This window comes from Saccopteryx leptura, chromosome 3 (assembly GCF_036850995.1).
Source record: "Saccopteryx leptura isolate mSacLep1 chromosome 3, mSacLep1_pri_phased_curated, whole genome shotgun sequence".
NCBI lineage: Eukaryota > Metazoa > Chordata > Mammalia > Chiroptera > Emballonuridae > Saccopteryx > Saccopteryx leptura.
This window is the reverse complement of record NC_089505.1, coordinates 338,829,436-338,849,684: the sequence shown is the minus strand read 5'-3', so window position 1 is coordinate 338,849,684 and position 20,249 is coordinate 338,829,436. Positions and strand designations below refer to the sequence as shown.

Below are 20,249 nucleotides of genomic sequence, written 5' to 3'. Positions count from 1 at the left end.
GTTCTTGAGCTTTGTTTATTTAAAAAAATATCATTTGTATGTAATTACCTGATACTTGCTTTTCTTTTTTCTTTTTAATTTATTTAGAAAATAAAATTTAACAGGGTGACATTGGTCCACAAGAGTACATAGGTTTCAGGTAAACATTTCTATAGTATTTGAAGAGTTCATTATACTGTATACCCATCACCCAAAGTCAGATCATTTTCTGTCACCTTATAATATGTCCCTCTTTACACCCTTCCCCCCCCCCCTCACCCTTTTCTTTTCCCCACATCCCCCCCCCCCCCCCCCCCCCCCCCCGTAACCACGGCACTCTTATCTATGTCCATGAGTCTCGGTTTTGTAATTCACCTATGTTGTTATGTTTTTAAGTCTCACCTAAGTTGTTGCATGCAACTATGATTTCTTTTTTTTTTTTTTTAATTTTATTTATTCATTTTAGAGAGGAGAGAGAAAGGGAGAGAGATAGACAGAGAGGGAGAGAGAGAGGAGAGAGAGACAGAGGGGAGGAGCTGGAAGTATTAACTCCCATATGTGCCTTGACCAGGCAAGCCCAGGGTTTCGAACCGGCGACCTCAGCATTTCCAAGTTGACTATCCACTGCACCACCACAGGTCAGGCAACTATGATTTCTTGATTTCTCCTGTTGCCTAGTATTTTATTGTATGAATATAACTTAATTTATTTGCGGTCCTGTTGATGGGCATTTGTGTTGAACATACCTTTTTGCTGTATAAAGCTGCTATAAACACTTTGTGCATATCTCCCAGTGCAAATATACAGGAGTTTCTCTAGTAGATTAGCTCAATTGCAGGATATATGAAAATTTAACTTGGCAAGATTCATAAGATAAGGTTAAATTGTTTCCAAGTGTTTATATCAATTTATACTCCCACCATCAGTTTAATTTGCACTTCCTTGATTACAAATGAGGTTATCTTTTCAAATGTTCATTCATCATTTGTATTTTTCTCCTCTGTGACAATGTGTCAGATCTGTGGCTCATTTTTCTATTGTGTTTGTCTTTTTCTTACTGATTTGTAATATTTCTTTATATACTCTGAATATTGGTCTTTTGTTGATTTTACATGTTGCAAACTTGTCTCAGATATTGGCTTATTTTTTTGTTTTTTTTATTGTTCATTTGATAAACATTCTCAATCCTTTCTTCTTATTATTATTAACACTTCTGGGTGTTTCAAGACTTCCTTTCCCATTTGGAGGTCAGAAGGATGTTTTGTATTTTCTTCAAGTCTTAACATTTTGCTTTTCACAACTAAATTCTTAATCCCTCTTGAATTGATTGTTGGCTCTGACTCCTCCTTGGCTTTTTGGCTCAGTAAATTAGTCCAGCCTTCATGAGAGTCCTGTTGTCTTTTCATTCCAACTTCCCTGCTATGTATGGTTCTGATGCTTACTCTGTCTCTTTAAATTACAGGGTTGGTTTTTTTTTTGCCTTTTGATATGCCTGGTAATTTTTTCTTGATAGCCAGACTGCTGTACTGGGTAAAAGGAACTGTTGTAAATAGATCTTCAGTGATGTAGTAGATAACAAAATGTTTCATAAACAACGTGGAAATATTCTAAACTACTTCCTCTGACAGCAAATCTAATGTTAATGGGAAGTCTGACTAATGTAAAGCCCTGGGTAATCAATATCTCTTGAACATCAGCTCATTCTCTTTCAGACATCTTCAAATAACCTCCGAGCGGGTGTGTTCATGGGTCTGGACCCTCAAACACCAATCTTCAGATTCAGGTTACTGCTGAACATGGTTGTTGACATTTGTTGATTTTCTCCCCAGTATTCTTTTCCCCTTTTTCCTTCCTTACAGTCTCTTGAATGTCTTTCCATGTGATTTTTCTTTGAAATCATCCCACCCTCACCTCCTGTACATATAAATCCGTTTAGCAAAGCATGGTGACTGGTTCAGCAATGGGCAATTTGACTGACCTTGATCAGAATAGGGACAGCCAGCATGCTCACACTGTCCTCTTGGAAGATGGGTGTGTGGTCTTCAACTGCTGCAGCTATTATTTTTGTACCATGAGAGGATGCAGCTGGAAGTTCAGGTCAACTTGCAGAGAACACTTGTGCCAAGAGACTTGCAAAGAATCAAATACTGTGGTGGACCTCTGGTTTCCCAAAACCAGCTCTACATCTGAGTTCTTTCCTGCCACAGTTTAATGAACTAAAATATTTTCTTGTTTTTTTATCTATTTGTATAAGTGCATTTGAGCTATTTATAGTTAAAAGATTCCTGAATGATAGTTTCTGTAATTATTTCAGGAAAATTTATATATATATTAATTATTATTTTTAATAATATATATACTTTAAGTAATATATTACTTAGTATATAAGAAGTACCTGAATTATGAATGAGATAGATTCTATAGGTTTGTTCTGAAGTTGTATTTGTATATAAGTTGGAACAGGTACATTTACAGACTACATGCAATTAGACAGATGTTTCTCTTAACATAGTATTTATTTTTTACCTTCTGTACATACAAATACTTAAACAAGTTCAAACCTACAGAGCCTATCTCATTTGTAACCTGGAACTGCCTGTATTATAGAGCTATGTGTATATATCATACATATGTATATATATGACATATATATACATATGTATACATATATATTCATAAATTTATCCTAAAGTTTATAGTCCTTCCAGGATTAAGTCCATAAGGTCTGAATGTTACTAAAAATGCCTGTTTCTTTCCATAATAAATTGTCTACATAGCATCTCTCTAAAGGATTTTAGATGATGAAATGCCAAGACGTGAGTGCTGATCTTTCGGGGACTGCACCTATCACGTCCTCTGATATGAGACTCACCCCTGAGTACTTTGAGCCACAAAGACCAATTAGGCTGAAATATGAAATATGTCAGTGTTCTTGTAGGTGTGCTTCCTGTTTCCTGTTTGCAAAGGCAACTACAGAAGAATTAAAAGTAACAGCCTTACATAAACTGCTTTACTGAGCTGTCAAATCTTCAAGTAAAATATTCATTAATCATGACGATCTCGGTTGCAGGGCCATAGGAGAGCTGGTGGTGACAACTGCGTGGTCCTGTGGAAGACTCGGGCCGGAGGCACTGCGTGACTGCAGATTGTGAGTTACTTTCTAACTCCTCTGAATGCCTGAGTTTTAAACTGTGTAAACTATGATGCAGAATGCAAAATTATTGCATCCTAGTTAGATTTTCAGTGTTTATATGTTTTGGTCTTTGTAAATAGATGATGCTAGCTTATATCTGTCATTAAAGCTTGGTCATGAGGTGCTGGGTCCATTTCCATTTTTAACTCTTGATCTATGTATGTTCCCGAATAGAAAACTTTGTACCCATTCTGATTTTTTAAAATCATTCTGTTCTCTTCTATGGTGACTCTGATTAAATAGAAACCTTATTCAAGTGTAAGAAATTAACTTTAAAAACAAAACAGGATTGTTGATAATGAAGTAAAAACCTGCCTGGCTTCCTGGAAAAAGAGGCAGTATGTGTGCGTCCCTCCTTACTTTCCAAGTCTACTCATCTGGAATGGAAAATCTAAAAGGGTATCGTGCAGCACGTAGATGGGATGTTTTCTAATTCGGAAAAGCTTCTTCTGTAATTCTACTATAGTATAATTAGGACAGCAGCAACCACAATAGTGGATTTCCTGTTAAGACAGGACCATTATTACTTTCTTAATGTGATGATGTTGGTCTTAAAAGCCTTCTCATTGAATCTGTAGGAAACTGGCTTTTCAGAAAGGGAAATCTGGTATATGAATTCTGTGGATAGTTTTCAAAATAGGCCCATGGCCCCAGATGAGAGCCAGCCAAGGTTTGCAAGCGAGGTAATGTGGCTTAGGTCCCGGCAATACTTTTTTGTGGCTATGAATCTGATATTTACTGTGCTAAATAGTTTTATATGAGAAACAAAGGACAAAGAGAAGATACACGCAGGCAAGCACCAAACCTTATTTTGTATTTTACTGATAGTGCGAGAAGGGAGATCAGTTGACATAAAATGAAAGGTAAATGTACTGAACTCATCCCACTTCCTTTATCCCCATCGAGTCTCTCTGGTTTATTAAGTATTCAATGAGCAGCCTGGCTCATCTGAATGTCATAAGAAAGCGAAAGTGAAAAGTCTTTATTTCAAATTTGATCAGCCAGTCCTCTTAATAAGATCTATAAAACAGTAAATAAATATTTGAAGGTATGCTAAGCAAAATCTAAAACATTTTTCTCCTTATGACATTGAGAATTAAATCTCACCCCCAAAGGCATTTCTCCTGGAGGCCAAGATAGAATTGTGCATTAAAGTTGGTAGGGGTCGGGCAGCCCAAGGGGCTGGTCTTCCTGGAATACTCTGGTTGAACTATTTACAGGTGTCACAACCCTAAATATGATAGCAGCCCTTGCATTAGTTCCATGGGTCTTTATAACAACAAAGGAAGGAATAATAAGAAAATGCCCAAAGGCAGTAAAGCATGAGTAGAATTCAACATAAGAACCTTTTCGTCTGACATGTAGGTGTAGGGAATCGGTGTGTCTGCTATCGGCTTCTGCTCCTCCGCAAGCATCCAGGTCTTTCTTCTGTGTCTGTGATCTCAGACACAGGGCGTTCCTCACTGGAGATTCCCTTCTCAGGTGAGCCTCAGATCAGCTCTACTTTGTCTCTGGCTTAGGTGGAACAAGGAGGAGCTGCAGGACTTCAGGCTGCAGATTTGCAGCATAGGCCAGGCCCAAAGGAGGACAATGTGGAGGAGTAATTGACAGAAAGCTGAGAGTCAGTGAATGAGCCACTCCCTGTTAGACTACTATTGGCTTGTGAAAGGAGGGATGAGAGTAATCCGGTTTTCTTTTGGTAATTTTTGCCCCCATTGATTTGAGAAAGAGAGATAAAGGAGAGAAAGAGAGAGAGAGAGAAGCATCAACTCGTTGTTCCACTCAGTTGTTCCATTTTGTTGTGCACTCATTGGTTGCCCTGACCAGGGATGGAGGAAGCTGAGACGTCGGCACATGGGGACGACCTCTGTTCACTGAGCCACCCAGTCGGGGCCAAGTGTGACCTCTTTAATAAAGGCTAAACTTCCTACCTGGGGATTTCCAATATGATGGGCTAAGTTATCAACGACTGCTCCAATTTCCTGGGGTTTCTGGAATTTTATTTAGGAGTTCCACACACTCAAATAAAAATTGCCTAGCAACAGAGACCCTGATAATAATAGATATGGAAGATCTATGTAAAGAAACTATTTTAAAGTGAAGTATATAAACAAATTTCAGGCTTACAGTTATTTCTGATTTCCAGTTGTCTAGGTGTCTCTCTTTAACTCCCTTAGGCTAGAATCATCTTGCTTAGGTCCACAAGAATTCCACACTCTTCCCCAAGGCTTCCCACGTGACTAGCTTCTTAGTTGCATTATACTCTTTAGTTATATTTTTCTACAGTTCTCTGCATTAAAAACATTTTTCTTTCTCCTCCTCGTTAAAAAAAAAAAAAAAAGCTATTTTAATCCTCTTAGTCTCGAACTTCGCTACTGTTTATTTGCAATGTCCCGTAAATTTCCCTCTATGAAAAACGCCTGTTTTGTCAACAGAGTATCTTTCATTCAGGGACAGTAATGGCGAGAGATTATCTCAGAGGCTGAGAGCACAAGACACCAAATATCTAGAGGATAATTAAAACATGCTTCCAGATGTTTTCAAATACAGATGTAGAAACAAATGCTCATCATCCAAATAAGTGATTTTCTGACCACTATTTTCTACTCGATTACGTTCTTAATGCCAAAACAGCTCATAAATTAAGTAGGGGAAAAAAAGAAACAGCTTTTTTTTTTTAAATTACTATATAGAAAAAAGAATAGAAAGCAGTTGATTTCTCAGCAATTTTGCAACAAGTTCTTTTAGTATTAATGTAGATTTCAGAGAATGTTGTCTGCAACAGATAAATGAGGGTGTCAATTAATAAAAAATATATTGATTAAGCCCCTAACTTGAGCCCAAGGAAGAATGATACAGTATAACATGGCCTCATATATTTGGTAACAGATTGTGCCCCTAGAAACACAGTTCATTTATTCCTTCAATAAATATCGGTTGGGTGCTTGCTATCTGACAGGCACTGTGCCACGTGATGGGGTATTAATGGGAAACAAGGCAGGCATGACTACCGCCTACAGTTGAGTGGTAAGGAGTGGGGAGAGACATTAGTCAAATAATTGCACAAATATATTTTAAAAATGATCTAAGTACTATGATGAAAACCAAATCAAACCAAGCACAAGACACTATGAAACTACACTGCTCACAAAAATTAGAGGATGTTTTATAGCTTCATATTCATTTTGAAATATCCCCTAATTTTTGTGAGCAGTATATTAAACACAAGCACTGCACCTCGTGTAAGTGATGATCAGGGAAGCCTTCCTGGAGAAATCTGAAGGCCTGGGAGGCGGCAAGAGAGCCCTGGTCAGAGGCTCTGAGATAGAAGAGAGCATGGGACTTGCTGGGAACTGAACGAGCCGAGGCGAGGGTTGCTGGAGAGCAATGGGCATGATGTGAGGGAAAGCCGGAAAGGTGGCAGGGGCTGATCGTGAGAGACTCAGTGGAGAATCAATGAATGAACATGTACAGTTACTAACATGAAGTGAGTCCTATTGCCTCCTGTCGTCAGTGTGAAAATAAAAGGCACCTGCAATTGTATTAATATATATAATGCCTCTGCTGTTTGGGAGATCATTTTATTCATTCATTTGTTCATCCACTCACTCATTTAAACAGAAGACAAACTCCCTGTTGACATGGACCTTAACTTCCAGTGGAACAGGCATATAAATGCCAAAAAGCAAATAGGTTTTATAGTAAGTTTTTGTTTATGAATAAGTGGTTTTTAGATAAAATTTTAAAAATGATTTTAATTATCGCATTGCACCTACATGCGTTTGTTTCCTTGTTACATGCTCCAGCATATAAATAGTTCTATTCTCTAGCAGTGCTAGGACCATGCTCAGCACAGGTCTCCTTCACGTGCTCCACTCACAGAGACTTTGGAGAGATTCCAAGAGAGGAAAATAGAGGGAACCTGTGAGATTTGTAGTCGTTGTTTCCCTTTCTGAGGACCTAGTGGTGGCACTGCCACCCACCCTGCATCTTGCAATGTCTACCTGGGGTGCTGGCAGTAGGTGGAGGGGACAGTGTAAAAACAAGTGAAAATAACCGAGATTAACATTGATTGAGAAGCTCTAAGGGACAGTATTTCAGTCTTTCTATTTCTTTTTATGAAAAGAGTTTAAGATATTCTCTTATACACTTAATGTACTTTATAGCTTTTGCCTGTTCACTATCTCTAAAAAGGTTCACATTTTACAATCAATGTACACATTAAAGTGGACATATTTCTTTGCCACATTCCCGGAAGCTGTTATTGAATTGATGGTGCATCTTAAAATCGTCAGTGACTTACAATTCAGAAAATGATGCATCTCTGGAACCTTGTTTGAGTTTTCAGTCATGCTTGTCTTTTCTGAAGATCTGCTTGAAGATGTCCTGGTGGCAATGTTCACGTATCTGTATATAAAGCATTACCATTGATAGAATTAAACCAGGGCTTCTGTGAAGGTCATCTTCAGGCCTTGTTTGCAAAAATCAGGGGGTATTTCATTGTATCAAGAGGAGGCATAATAATTAGCTATTTTAATCTTCAGAAACTTCCCTTGTTTCTGATTTTCAGATTGCGTGAATCGAAGTAATTTTCATCCATGCCGAGGGGAATGATGGGAGTGTGGCTCGTGTGATTCTTTGGCACAGTCTCTCGGCTGTAACACTGATGGCACATTGCGCCAGATCACTGTGTTGTGAGGGGTTGTCCTATGCAGTGGAGAATGTTTAGTGACAGTCTGCAGCCAGCGGTATCCCCACAACCATCTGTAAACTTGCCAAATGTCCCCGGGAGTGGCGGAGGCACTGGAAGTTGAGAATCACTGCTTTACTGTGTTGTGGGCAGTGAGTGACTCACAATCCTGTGTTAGCTTTGTACTGTATTGTAGTTGTAGTATGGCAAACATGGCCAATTTCAAATGCTTAGCTTTCAGTTTAACAGGATAGTGTCTTTATAATTCTATAGTTCTTACATCACAATTTAAAAATTATAAAACCAGAATTAGAAGACTAAATCTTTAGGTTTTTACTCAGCCAAATGTGTGAAATCCTAACATGGTAACTCATTTATTTATTCCTCCCTGTGGATGAGAGGGCTTATTCTTTGAGAGCCTTTGTTTATTTGTTAAAACCTTATAAAACTTTACCCTCAAAATTTAAAACTTACTTAGTGGCTTAACTATTTATTTTAAAGGTACATTTATGGGAATCTTAATGCTACGAAACACTCTGAGTCTGACTGAATTAATAGTCTCTAGTGACACACAGGAACTTACAGTGAGGTACGTTCAGTTGAGTTCCAGTCTGGTTTTTATAGAAAGCTGACAACAACAGAGAGAATCAAGTGCCTCTTGTGTCCTTCGGTGATGGTACTTGACATTTCAGTGTTAGTTTTTATGATAGTATATTAGTTTCATGTTCTTTAATATCTGTGGTTTAATCAGAGTTTCTTTTTCAGAAAGGAAGAATGTGTGTTCTCCCTGCCATTGTTAAACTAAGAAATGACATTTCCAAATCGCTTTAATCACACAGGATTAGCTCTTCTAGAGTGCTATTTTTCTATGCTTTGGTGCCTGCGGCAATTTAAGATGGCTAAGCTTACATAGACATATGACTAATCTATGACACCATTAAAATGACCATTTTTAAAAATGCCTTTTTACTATTATTATTTACTCCACCTAAAGGGCCTCCTGCCTCAAAGTGTTGCATATAGAGACCGATATGCTAGTGAGACCAATATTTTGTAAAATAGAGCTTTCTTTCATGTCACTATCACATTCAGAAATATTTTAAAACTGCCTGACCAGGCAGTGGCACAGTGGATAGAGCGTCAGACTGGGATGCGGAAGGACCCAGGTTCGAGACCTCGAGGTCGCCAGCTTGAGCGCGGGCTCATCTGGTTTGAGCAAAACTCACCAGCTTGGACTTAAGGTCGCTGGCTCCAGCAAGGGGTTGCTCGGTCTGCTGAAGGCCCGCGTTCAAGGCACATATGAGAAAGCAATCAATGAACAACTAAGGTGTCGCAATGCGCAATGAGAAACTAATGATTGATGCTTCTCATCTCTCTGTTCCTGTCTGTCTGTCCCTGTCTATCCCTCTCTCTGACTCTCTCTGTAGAAAAAAAAATATTTTAAAACTTCCAGTTGTCTCAAAAATAAAGTTCTAGTTCTTTTCCATGGCGTTAGAAGCCCTCTACTAACTGGCTGTTGTTGATCTTCTCGAATTTATCTCCTTTACTTCCATTTGCCCTGTCCCTCCATCACAGTCCAGCTTCAGCGACCTAGGGGCCCAGGGCATCCCTGCTTGTTTCTGCCTTTGCACCTTTTCTCAAGCTGTTGTCTCTACCCCTTAAATAATAATCCTTACTTAAGAATCATTTCTTCCATGTGTCGTTCCACTTTTAGTGTGTATTCAGAATATATGCACTCCTCTGTTCGTTGCAGCATTACTCACAAGAGCCAAGATTTGGAAGTGGCCCAGGTGCCCATCGGTAGATGAATGGATAAAAAAAAGCTGTGGCACATTTACACAGTGAAATACTACTCAGTCATAAAAAAGAAGGAGATCTTACTTTTTGTGACAGCATGGATGGGCCTGAGAGTATTATGAGAAATGAAGAAATCCAGTCAGAGAAAGACATGTACCATATGATTTCACTTACTAGTGGAATCTAACAAAAATAAAGTAAACTAACACAACATAGAAACAGACTCATAGATACAGAGAACAGGCTGATAGCTGTCAGAGGGGAGGGATGTTGGGGAGCTGGGTGAGAAGGTGAGGAAAGAAGCAAAGAAAACACCTCAGTGACACAGACAATAGTATGGTGATTGGTAGGAGAGGAAAAAGAGGGGGATAAACAGTGATGAAGGAGACCTGACTTTGGCTGACGAACACACAATGCGATCTACAGATGATGTGTTATAGAATAATACACTTGAAACCTGAATAATGGTGTTAACCAATGTCACCTCAATAAATTTAACTTAAAAAAGAAGAAAGAATATGGCCCATGCTCACTAAGCCAGGGGTTGAGCTGAAATTTGAATTATCTTCACCTTTGGTTTTCCCTCTTAATCTTGGTCTTTGTTTTTTCTCTCTTCTTTTGATTACTCATTCAATTCTTGGGAAACAGAAGAAATAAAGGAAAATCAAGTCCCTTCCAATTCTATTGATCAATTGGTTAAGCTTTTCTTTTGTTGGACTTTCTTCAAAGCAGTTGCTAATGTATATTAAAATTCTAAGAATCCTAACATTAAGAGAAAAATGATCGTTTCATCATGAAACTTCCTCAGATTTTCTCAGTTGAAATTGCATTCTCTTTCTCTCTCTTCTGCCCTCACTTCCTTTCCTATAATACATTTGACTAGTGCTTCTCAAGCTATCTATTGGAAGGAGAAGACTTTTTTAAAATTTCCAACCTGTCACAGGCCAGTCTGTGTCCTCCTGTTCATGACCGGTACTTAGAGCCTACCATGTGAACTTCATTATGCAAATTTGGTGATCATTCAGTGAGGTGAGATAAATCCACTTGATCACACATTCCACTCAATCACACACTGCATGTTGCTGCAATGCCCAACTACTGTAAAAGTGTCTAAACATTTACAGTACTTGAAATATCTATGCTTGTCCTGTGGCAGTCTGATAAACAGTTTTTGAAGTATTACTGGTCCACAGACCACACTTTAATCAGCACTAGTCTAGATTATAAACTCCATCAGGACAGGACCTAGGTCTGCTTGCTTGTCTCATCATTATCATTCTTGCACCTGGCTTTGCCTGTCGCATTGTAAGCACACTTATTACACGTAGTTGTATCACACTACAGGTAACAGCACCTGTCTCCAAGTGGCTTGGATCAGATCTTGATCACTTTTAAGCACCTATGGGATTATCATGCTTTATCTGCATCAGAAGATAGGAATAAAGAAGAATATCTGACTAATTTTTAAAATACATGATCTTTAGTTTAGAATGTGCTGAAATAAAACATATCTTCAGGCTCCTAGTGCTTGTGTGGCCTTTAAAAATGAAGATCATTTGATCAGTAATTTAATTTTCTTTCACTAGATAGTTGCAAAAAATCCACTTAAATCATATTTAAGTAAAATAAAGAGAGATTTAAAAAAATCTAAAACACATAGCCTGTTCAATAGCAATATTAAGGAATTGTCTCAGAGAAATGTGATCCTAGTAGGAAAAAAAGCAACCCACACAAAAAAAGCTATTTTTAAAACCAAAATGGCTTTTTTAAATGCAACCCAAGGGGATACATTGACACGAGCCATCTAAAATTGTGTTTCTCAAAATGTGAATCACATGGAGTTAGTTTAACATCCACCACTGTAATTTCACAGGGAAAAACACCTGAGACCTGAGGAACAATTCTCAAAATTTAAAATTTCAAAAGAAAGTACGTGACAATGCTATTTGAACATAGAATTCTAACTTGCAGTGGTTCAAGAGTCTTTCTGAAATGTGGAAGTAGCTGCAGCTGAATGTTCATATTTTTTTTCACTGAATATTTTATTATATTAAAGTTAACAGCCAAGAAAAACAAGACGTTGACTATATATGTTTTTCCCACCCTTATTAGCCACTTACTTTTCCATGGAACATTTGTTATTTCTGGGAAACATATGGCATATGACCAGAACCATACTTAGTAACAGTTTGATGTTATAGGAATTTGAAATTTGGCTATTTCTAGCTTCATTAGATCAGTGGCTTCCTCTGAAATATAAAAACAGTGAATACAGAGCCTATGGATGCAATCTGGTGTCAGCGTTTTTACCTTTACAAACTGTGGTCTATGCTTATTTTAACTGGGGGTAAGGGGTGTGGCTGAAGCCCCTTGTGCCTACTTATGTAGCTCGCCCCTGAGCCAGAAGGTGCCAGACGGAGGCACTGTTCTAAGCACTTCACATAATCAATCAACTTATTTAACCATTGTGCTAGGAGGTGAGATGCAGAGGCACGAAAACATCAGTTTGCCCAACGTCACTTTAGTGGGAAATTGTGTTGTTGAGATTCAGCCTAAAGAGTCTGAGGCCATGCAGACCCTATGCTCCTACTTTTATGTAGTAATGTCTTTTAAGCAGTATTGCTTGTCTTAAGAGATGAAAAGTTCCAGAATTCCATCGGTAGAATCCTGCAGACAAGGTTGTATGGTTTGCAGATTATTTCTGCCTAATACTTAGTAGCTGGGAGATGCTGAATAACTGGGGGACACTGGCTACTGGGAATTCTGGGTAACTGAGAATTTTGGGGAACCAGGTAAAGCTGAGAAAAAGAGGCAAGAAGCCATTAGCTGACAGCTACATCTGAGCAATTTTCTGTATCTATAAACTGAAGTGTTGTTGTCATCAGTACAGGATCTGGGACAGGCCTGCAGGGTCAGTCACCCTGACACAGTTTCCCCAAAACCAGTATTATCTTTGAATTAGAAGGATAAACATTTGTAGAATCATTTTTCTCCAAATTTTGAAGTGTATTTAAAATTTACAATTTTATGTAGCCCTTGCTACATAAACAATGACAGGAGTGAAGAGGAGACCTTTCATGGAAAGAACGTGTGCTTATTTATTAATTCATTTATTTTTTAAGTCTTGAGGGCAGCAGGAGGCACGGGTTAACAGAGAGCCCCCCGACTTCCCACCGACACTGACCACTGAGTTCTCACATGCGTCCCAGCCAGGAGACAAAGGATAATCACTTCTGCTTTGTGTTGGTTGCTGAGGCTGATTATTCACAGAAGTAGGGCAAAGCATCTCATCATTCTCAAAATGTGGTCTGTTCCATCCTGTGTTACTAATGGAGTTATTAAGGACTGCAAATGCAACATTGCTTAGCAACATGCATCATAGAATTTGCTTTCTTGAGCAGCCGCAGCAACTAGTATGTCTTATAAATGTCTTGGGAGGTATCTTCATTTTCCTTTCTTTTTTATCTGACATTACTTATACCTGTCACCATGGTAATAAGCAGGGCTTAGACTGGGGTGGGGTGGGGTGGTTTAGATATACTCCCTTAAGTACAGAGATCAGCCCTGAAAGCTGCCATTAGTCCAACCTAGAACCGAAAGGAAATGAGGCTGTAGGTAAGGAAAAGTAGTAAAAAATTCCTTCAATTTTAATCTTCTATATAAGGGTTCTAATTGTCAACTACTGGCAAGTATGTGATGGTGGTTATGTCACCCCTGTGAGATGTGGGAACTTGCTGTAATATTTTTCAGACTTCTTGTTTTGCTGGCTCTGGTATTTTAGGCAGTGACTAGAGTCCATAATAACCACAAGTGAATGCAATTTCCATTTCTTCATAATGCAAAGGTAACACTTTCAGTAAGAACAGTGACAGCGCTCTCCTGTCATCTACACTTCACCATGTGTCATGGAGAACAAGTTGATGTTGGGGGTGAATTTGATCTGGATAGACTTCTACTCAAGCCCTCCTGTCTTCTCCAAACTGGAATAGTAACTGACTGTACATCTTAGAATCCTGGCATTCTTCTATCTTCCCTCTTTCTGTCTCCACAGTCATCCAGAGTGGTCTCTTAAATCCTGCTGTTCTAACTTGACTTCTGCTTTAATGAAAATCAAGAAACCCCAGGGGTTGGGGCCATCTTGCAGGAAAGACTGTCTCTAAAGAGGTTTGAACAATTGTGGAAGGAAAGAGAGGCCAACCTTCCTCACATGAAAACAACGGGGAAAGAACCAGTTCACTACGAGAACAAAGGCAGCCATTCATCCCACAGGGGGAGATGTTCCGCTTGGGATCATCACCCAGTGATTGACGTCCCTTCAATCCCAAGGCATGTGGAGGAGCTTTGGGGGTTTGGATTTGTGAGTGGATTGTTGGATTCTTTGTCTCTCCTGAGGAAGATGTGTGCATTTTCCTCCTGCATGGTCAGCTTTCAGTACTTTTTACATCCTTGGCTTTGCTTTTGCTTTGTTGTGACCTAGGTCACTAATTAATTATGGACCCAGTCTCTTCTGTGCACTTGCTAATTGGATGTTTTGGAAAGTTGCTCCATGCTGGCTTAAATAATGAGGAGAGAATTAAAGGGCCGAGAGGTGCTGGGAATGATAGAGTCTGTGACCATTGGAAATCCAGTAAATGTCACTCAAATATGTTACCCTAGTAACCAGGGATACAGAGCACTGGGGTGGGGGATAGAGAAGAAGTACTCACAATGAAGTGATAAAAGGGACACGGTCAGCAAGAAGGTCTATTGTTGTGGAAGGAAATCCTGTCTGAAGGTTCTAATGGGCTGGGTAGCACCAGCCAGCTAGTGCCTCCTCTTGGTGAGAGAGATTCCCTGAAAACAAGGGGAAGGGCCAGGACTTTGTGGTCTAAACCATGAACATCTGTGTCTGACTCTGCTATTTACTAATTGTGGGACTTGGAGCAAATTACTTTACCTCTGTGAGCATCCAGCTTCTCACCTGTGAAATGAAAAACAACCGTACTTGTCTCATAGAATTGTGGTGAGGAGAAAATGGGATCAAGGTGGTGAGTGTCTAGACCACTTCCTGGCATATAACACTCTCATTTCTGGCTAGCCATTGTTGTTATGCAGTGATGTTGTCTACTTAATGATGTAATAGTCATAAAAACTATTAACATAGGCAAGGTGGTTACCCTGGCATAGCTCAGGAAGACTTGGGTTTTAAATATGCTGTAGGAGAGTCATTATTCCCATTCCTTCCTCTCTACTTTCTCTCTCTTGCTCATTTGTTTTCTCCCTTTACTCCCCTCCTCCCTTCATCCTTCCTCTTAGAAAGGGGAGAGGAATTTAAATATTGGATAAGAGAAGTACAGCTGGGGCCTCTGGCTGTTGAGAAGGAAGCCACAAAGCCGTAACTGGCCAAATAACCCGTGGGAACCATTCCCAAAGTGCACTCTATCATCCTAGACCACCACTTACTTGTCATTTAGACACGGGTGATATGCAATTTCAGATTCTAGATTTTTCTTCCCCATTAGGATGTAAGCCTCCAAAATATCAAGGATTTATTGTGTCTTTTATTCACTGCTAATTCTCTAGCGTCTAGAACTATGCTATGCACAGGATATGTGTCCCGTGAGTATTGATTGGAGGGAGAGTGGGGTTTGAGAGGGAGGAGGAAAGACAGGGAAAAAGGGAGGGGAGGGAGGGGGAGGGGACTTCACCCAGCAGAGCTAGAAGCAAAAAAAAAAAAAAAAATTGCCTCAGAAAGGAGATTCTCTTGTCTAGTCTCATCAATCGACAGAGGAAGCTTGTGGGTATTCAAGCCAGTAAACACTTAGTGAGCCTGGCACTGTACCTGGTGGGAGGGATGCACTAGGGGCCCTCGGGTTACCACACAGTTCCGTTCCTAGGACAGTGATGTAACCGGAATTCAGGTGGAAATCGAAACACATCCTAGCCTAAGTCACTTACCTATTTTAACACAGTTGTAAAATCATAATCTAGAACATAAAAACACAACTAAGCCGCAGAAAAAAGAAAAGGACATAAATATACTGTAGTGTACACTGTACTGTAGTAACAGAAAAAAATGACAAAAAAGCAGTGTAAAAAAAAAGTACAATGCTAAAGCCGAAAGAGTATCAATGGCATAAGCCGGAACACTCATGCTTCAATTTTTTAAAGTTTTAATGGGAGTGAGTGTCATAAACTCAAAACGTCACATGTCAAGACTGTTGTAGCCCGAGGACCTCTGGATAGGAAATACGTGATCATCTTTGCTACCAAGGACAGAAGTCTAGGTGTGATATAACTGAGGTAGCCTTTGATAAAAAGAGGATTATTTGTGTATTACCAGATATAGACAGAGTAGAAAATGGTTTTGAATATACAAGTGCTGCATGCATTTCCTAGGGCTACTGTAACAAAGCATCACAAACTGGGTGCCTTAAAACAACAGAACACTATTCTTTCACAGTCCTGGAGGCCAGAATTACGCAGTCAAGGTGTTGATGGGTCATGGTCCCTCTGAAGCCTGTAGCCCCCCCCCCCCCCCGTGTTCTTTGATTTGTGGCAGCATAACTCCAATCTCTACTTCTGCCTCCCAGGGCCGTCCTACTTTTCTGTCTTCCTCTTTGAAGGACAGCAGTCACACTGGGTTAAGGCTCCACCCCACTCCAGTGTGACTTTGTCTCAACTATTACATCTTTAAATACTGTATTTTCCAATAAGACAATTCAGAGATACTGGGTGTTGGGACTTCAACATATCTTTTTGTACATCAATACATAACTTACTGATCTAGGATTTTTAAATGCAAGGTGGAGCCTTTAAGATAATATTGGCTGTCAATTTTAGGCCAGTAGATTAAAAGCAGGTCCGAGGATATTGGTATAATTTTATGTTTATACTTGCACACATAGATATACATATATGTATATGTACACATATATACACAGATACATATATTATGTGTTTGTATATATATCACACACATATACACATTCATTTACACACGTATATGTACATATACCATAGTTTCCCATATAAGATGCATCTTAATTTTGGGAACCAAAATTTGAAAAAAAAGTGTTACATAAAGTTATTAAACTCAAGTTTTATTCATCATAAAATTCATACAACTCCTCATCACTGTCAAAACTCCCATCCATTAGCTTGTCCTCATCTGTGTCTGATGATGAATCACTGTCTTCAACAACGAGCACAAAAACAAGCGCGAAAAAGCAGGAAATGCAAGTAAAAATATCTACCACCACTGTATACAATGCACCCAGTTTTTAGACCCCAAATTTTTTGCAGAAGGGTGTGTCTTATACACGGGGAAATATGAACATACTTTTATATACATACAGATAAATAGATACTGAAATTAATATATGTATGTGCTTGCATGCATTTATATACATACATTTACACACACATATATATACATACATCTATACATTCAGAGTACCTAGAAGCAATGACACCAGGCATTAATGAACACACCCAGCTTCAGCATCTTTGTTTCTAAATGCCATTCTTCTATCAAAGAAACAAGGGCCCCATGGAGGAATGACTGATTTTAGAGCTGGGGTATGAACATTACAAGAAGAATTTGGAGCATCTTGCAGTGCTAGAAAGTTTAAAAGCACTAAAAAATAGTTTTAACATGAAAGAAGGAGCAAATCTTTCTTATACAAGATTGCAAACTATAAATGTTAAAGAAATAGGACAACAGAATACCATCATTAGAGCATCCTAGTGATAATCGCCGCCTATGAGAGATGTGCTGGGGAATCCTAAGATTAGTGGACAACCTTTAAGGAGAAAAAAGATATTTGCATAGTTGCAAAGTATCTCTCACCAAATAATTACTAATTACTGCCCAAATATGTAGTTTTAACATATGTCATCATTCTTTGATAATTCTTCATCCAGGAGATAAAGCTCAGTTTTCTTTGGGTATAAGTTGGCTCACATAAGTGTAACAAATACAGTATGGGAAAAAAGAGAGGATATTTTTAGTTGATCAGCATCATAGATACTACCCTAAACAAGGAATCAATGTTAATGTCACTACTGATAAGTCATATTGATAGCATCTATTCCTTAACACAAGGTAATGAGAAGGGCTATTCACATGGGTGGTTTTCTTTCCCAAATTCCTAATCCCGGTCTAATCATGAGAAAACATGACGAACCCAAATTAGGTGCTTTATACCCCGTAAACTGGGTTATACCAGAGTGCTTCTAATTGTGGATTCAATGGTAATGTTGTTATCTTTGGTTAAAGCAGGAGATGAAATTGATTTACCCATTCAGAAAGATTTCTACGTATTTTGGTCCCCGGTGTGAAATTGTGAATCCCAGCCTGGGTAACAGCTGCATTCCCACCCTCAGTCCTAAACGCAAGGCTTTGCAAGGAAGGAAGAAGTATGGCCAGAAGCTGACATCATGTCCCATTTTTCCTAGTTCTAAGTCATTTTCATCAAATGGTGTTTCCCAAGCTTTAGTCTAACTGCCAAATCTTCATAATTTTTACCATATCCACATTCTATCTATACTATTTTTTACTCAATATCTTTCTCTAAACCACTCTTTCTTTATATTTTCACTTAAAGCAGTAATAACTGTAAAATTACAGATTTGATATGCCTGCTATATTTTATCTAATGCACATTACAATAAATACACAAGCCAAATCCAACATAACTATGCACTACCTAAAACTGTCTCCATAACACCTGTGTGCCCTCCATGCTTTGAGAAACACATCTGTGCCAATGATGGGCAGAGCCCTGCGAATGTCACTGCCATCTGTGTCCTCCACCCAAGGATCTTTGAGTTTGGGGAGAAAAAAAAGCCATTCCTCTCAATGGAAATATTGAAATATTGGATATTCCATCCTAAGACATTGGGGATTGTTCACTTTATTTTGGTTTGGAAAGAAATACAGATGAGTCTAAGCCTTCCTTTGTGGGGAAGCCCAAAGGGAGAGGAAAGGAACTGGCTTAAAAATTAAGAGTCGTCTGACCAGGCCGTGGCACAGTGGATAGAGCATTGGACTGGGATGCGGAAGGACCCAGGTTCGAGACTCCAAGGTCGCCAGCTTGAGTGCGGGCTCGTCTGGTTTGAGCAAAGCTCACCAGCTTGGACCCAAGGTCGCTGGCTTAAGCAAGGGGTTACTCGGTCTGCTGAAGGCCTGCGGTCAAGGCACATATGAGAAAGCAATCAATGAACAACTAAGGTGTCACAACAAAAAAACTAATGACTGATGCTTCTCATCTCTCCGTTCCTGTCTGTCTGTCCCTACCTATCCCTCTCTCTGACTCTCTTTCTGTCTCTGTTAAATAAATAAACTAAAAATAAAAAATTAAGAGTCAACAGCAGAGGAAAGGGCTGGAAAGAAAAAGCAGTTAACTGAAGTAAGAAAAATTAGCAGGAAAACAAGGGAGTGTTAGGGGGAAATATTGGAGGGAGATACAGTTGCTCAAAGAAACAGAGCACTAAATGAAAGGTAAGGAACATCACAGAGGTATTCATTCTCTCCTTTTTGACTTTTGAACTTTCATTCACGGTGGGTATACCTGAGGGTCAGCTTGAAGAGTTAAAAGGATAGTATTCGCCAATAAATTTCCTGCTAATAAGTCATGCTTTAAACAGGTTAGCCTTGTTTAAAGGCTATGACATATGGCCTTGGCATGGAAGATGGATTTTATACTACCAGACAGAGATAGAAAAGAGTTCAGATTTTCTCTAGCATCCTTTCACACTTCATAAAGAAAACGAGGGGCTTTAGCCTTTATCATAACACAGATCTGACTGAGTCAAACCCACACATGTGCAAGGGTCAGTCATATTTAAAGAATACATTTAAAAAATAACTGAATTCCAGAGGATTAAAATATCTCTATTCAGGAACACGTCCCCTGGCACAGAGCTGAAGTAAGTGCCTGCAGATGGGTCCAGCATATATTGTGCTGACATTCTGTAGAAGCTGATGAGTCCTAATACCATCGCATTGTGCTTGGGATAGGGGGAGATTAGGAGCCAAGTCAGCTGCACAAAGGCCCATCGGGGACATTTTCCATGTTGTTCTGTATTTTTCCAGATTTTTCTGTTTAAATATAGTGCTCTCTAAGAGGGAGTGCTGATATGATTTCCATTCTTTCCGAAAGAGGACAGGAACTGGGAGGTTCTGAGAAGACTGGGTGTGGTCCATACATCCAAGAGAACAAATTCAGCCCAAAGAGAAGAATCTGTTGGTCAAGGTGCATCAAGAATGCTATTGATTATCCTTTCCTGAGACGAGTTCAGGAAAAACCCAAGAATTAAATTGCACTCACAGCACATGAAATGCAGCCTCATCTACTGTTCTTCCAAAACCTCAACTAGGATATTTATAATAAGGTTTTGGTTTCTTTCCAGATTTAAGAGAACACTCGTTTGAAATTACATTTTCAGATCAATTTCTGCCAGATGTTCTTTAGATAGATAACTTGAAAACATTTTCTTTCTTTTTTTATTTTTTTATCCGAGATTATTTCTTGAAGATCCCCTTACCTCTTTCCCTACTTATTTTCTCTTCTCCATTTTATCCTGGCTCTCTTTAGAGGCAGATCT

General features: G+C 39.1%; 1 protein-coding gene across 3 annotated transcripts in view; it reads left to right on the top strand.

The window, feature by feature from the left end:
* NCALD (neurocalcin delta) overlaps positions 1–20,249 on the top strand; it is a 453,474-nt gene that overhangs the window by 259,553 nt on the left and 173,672 nt on the right. For all 3 annotated transcript variants that reach the window (XM_066379265.1, XM_066379266.1, XM_066379267.1), the window contains exon 3: positions 3,050–3,127. The gene's annotated coding sequence lies outside the window, so the exon portion shown is untranslated. The remainder of the gene's footprint in view (positions 1–3,049; positions 3,128–20,249) is intronic.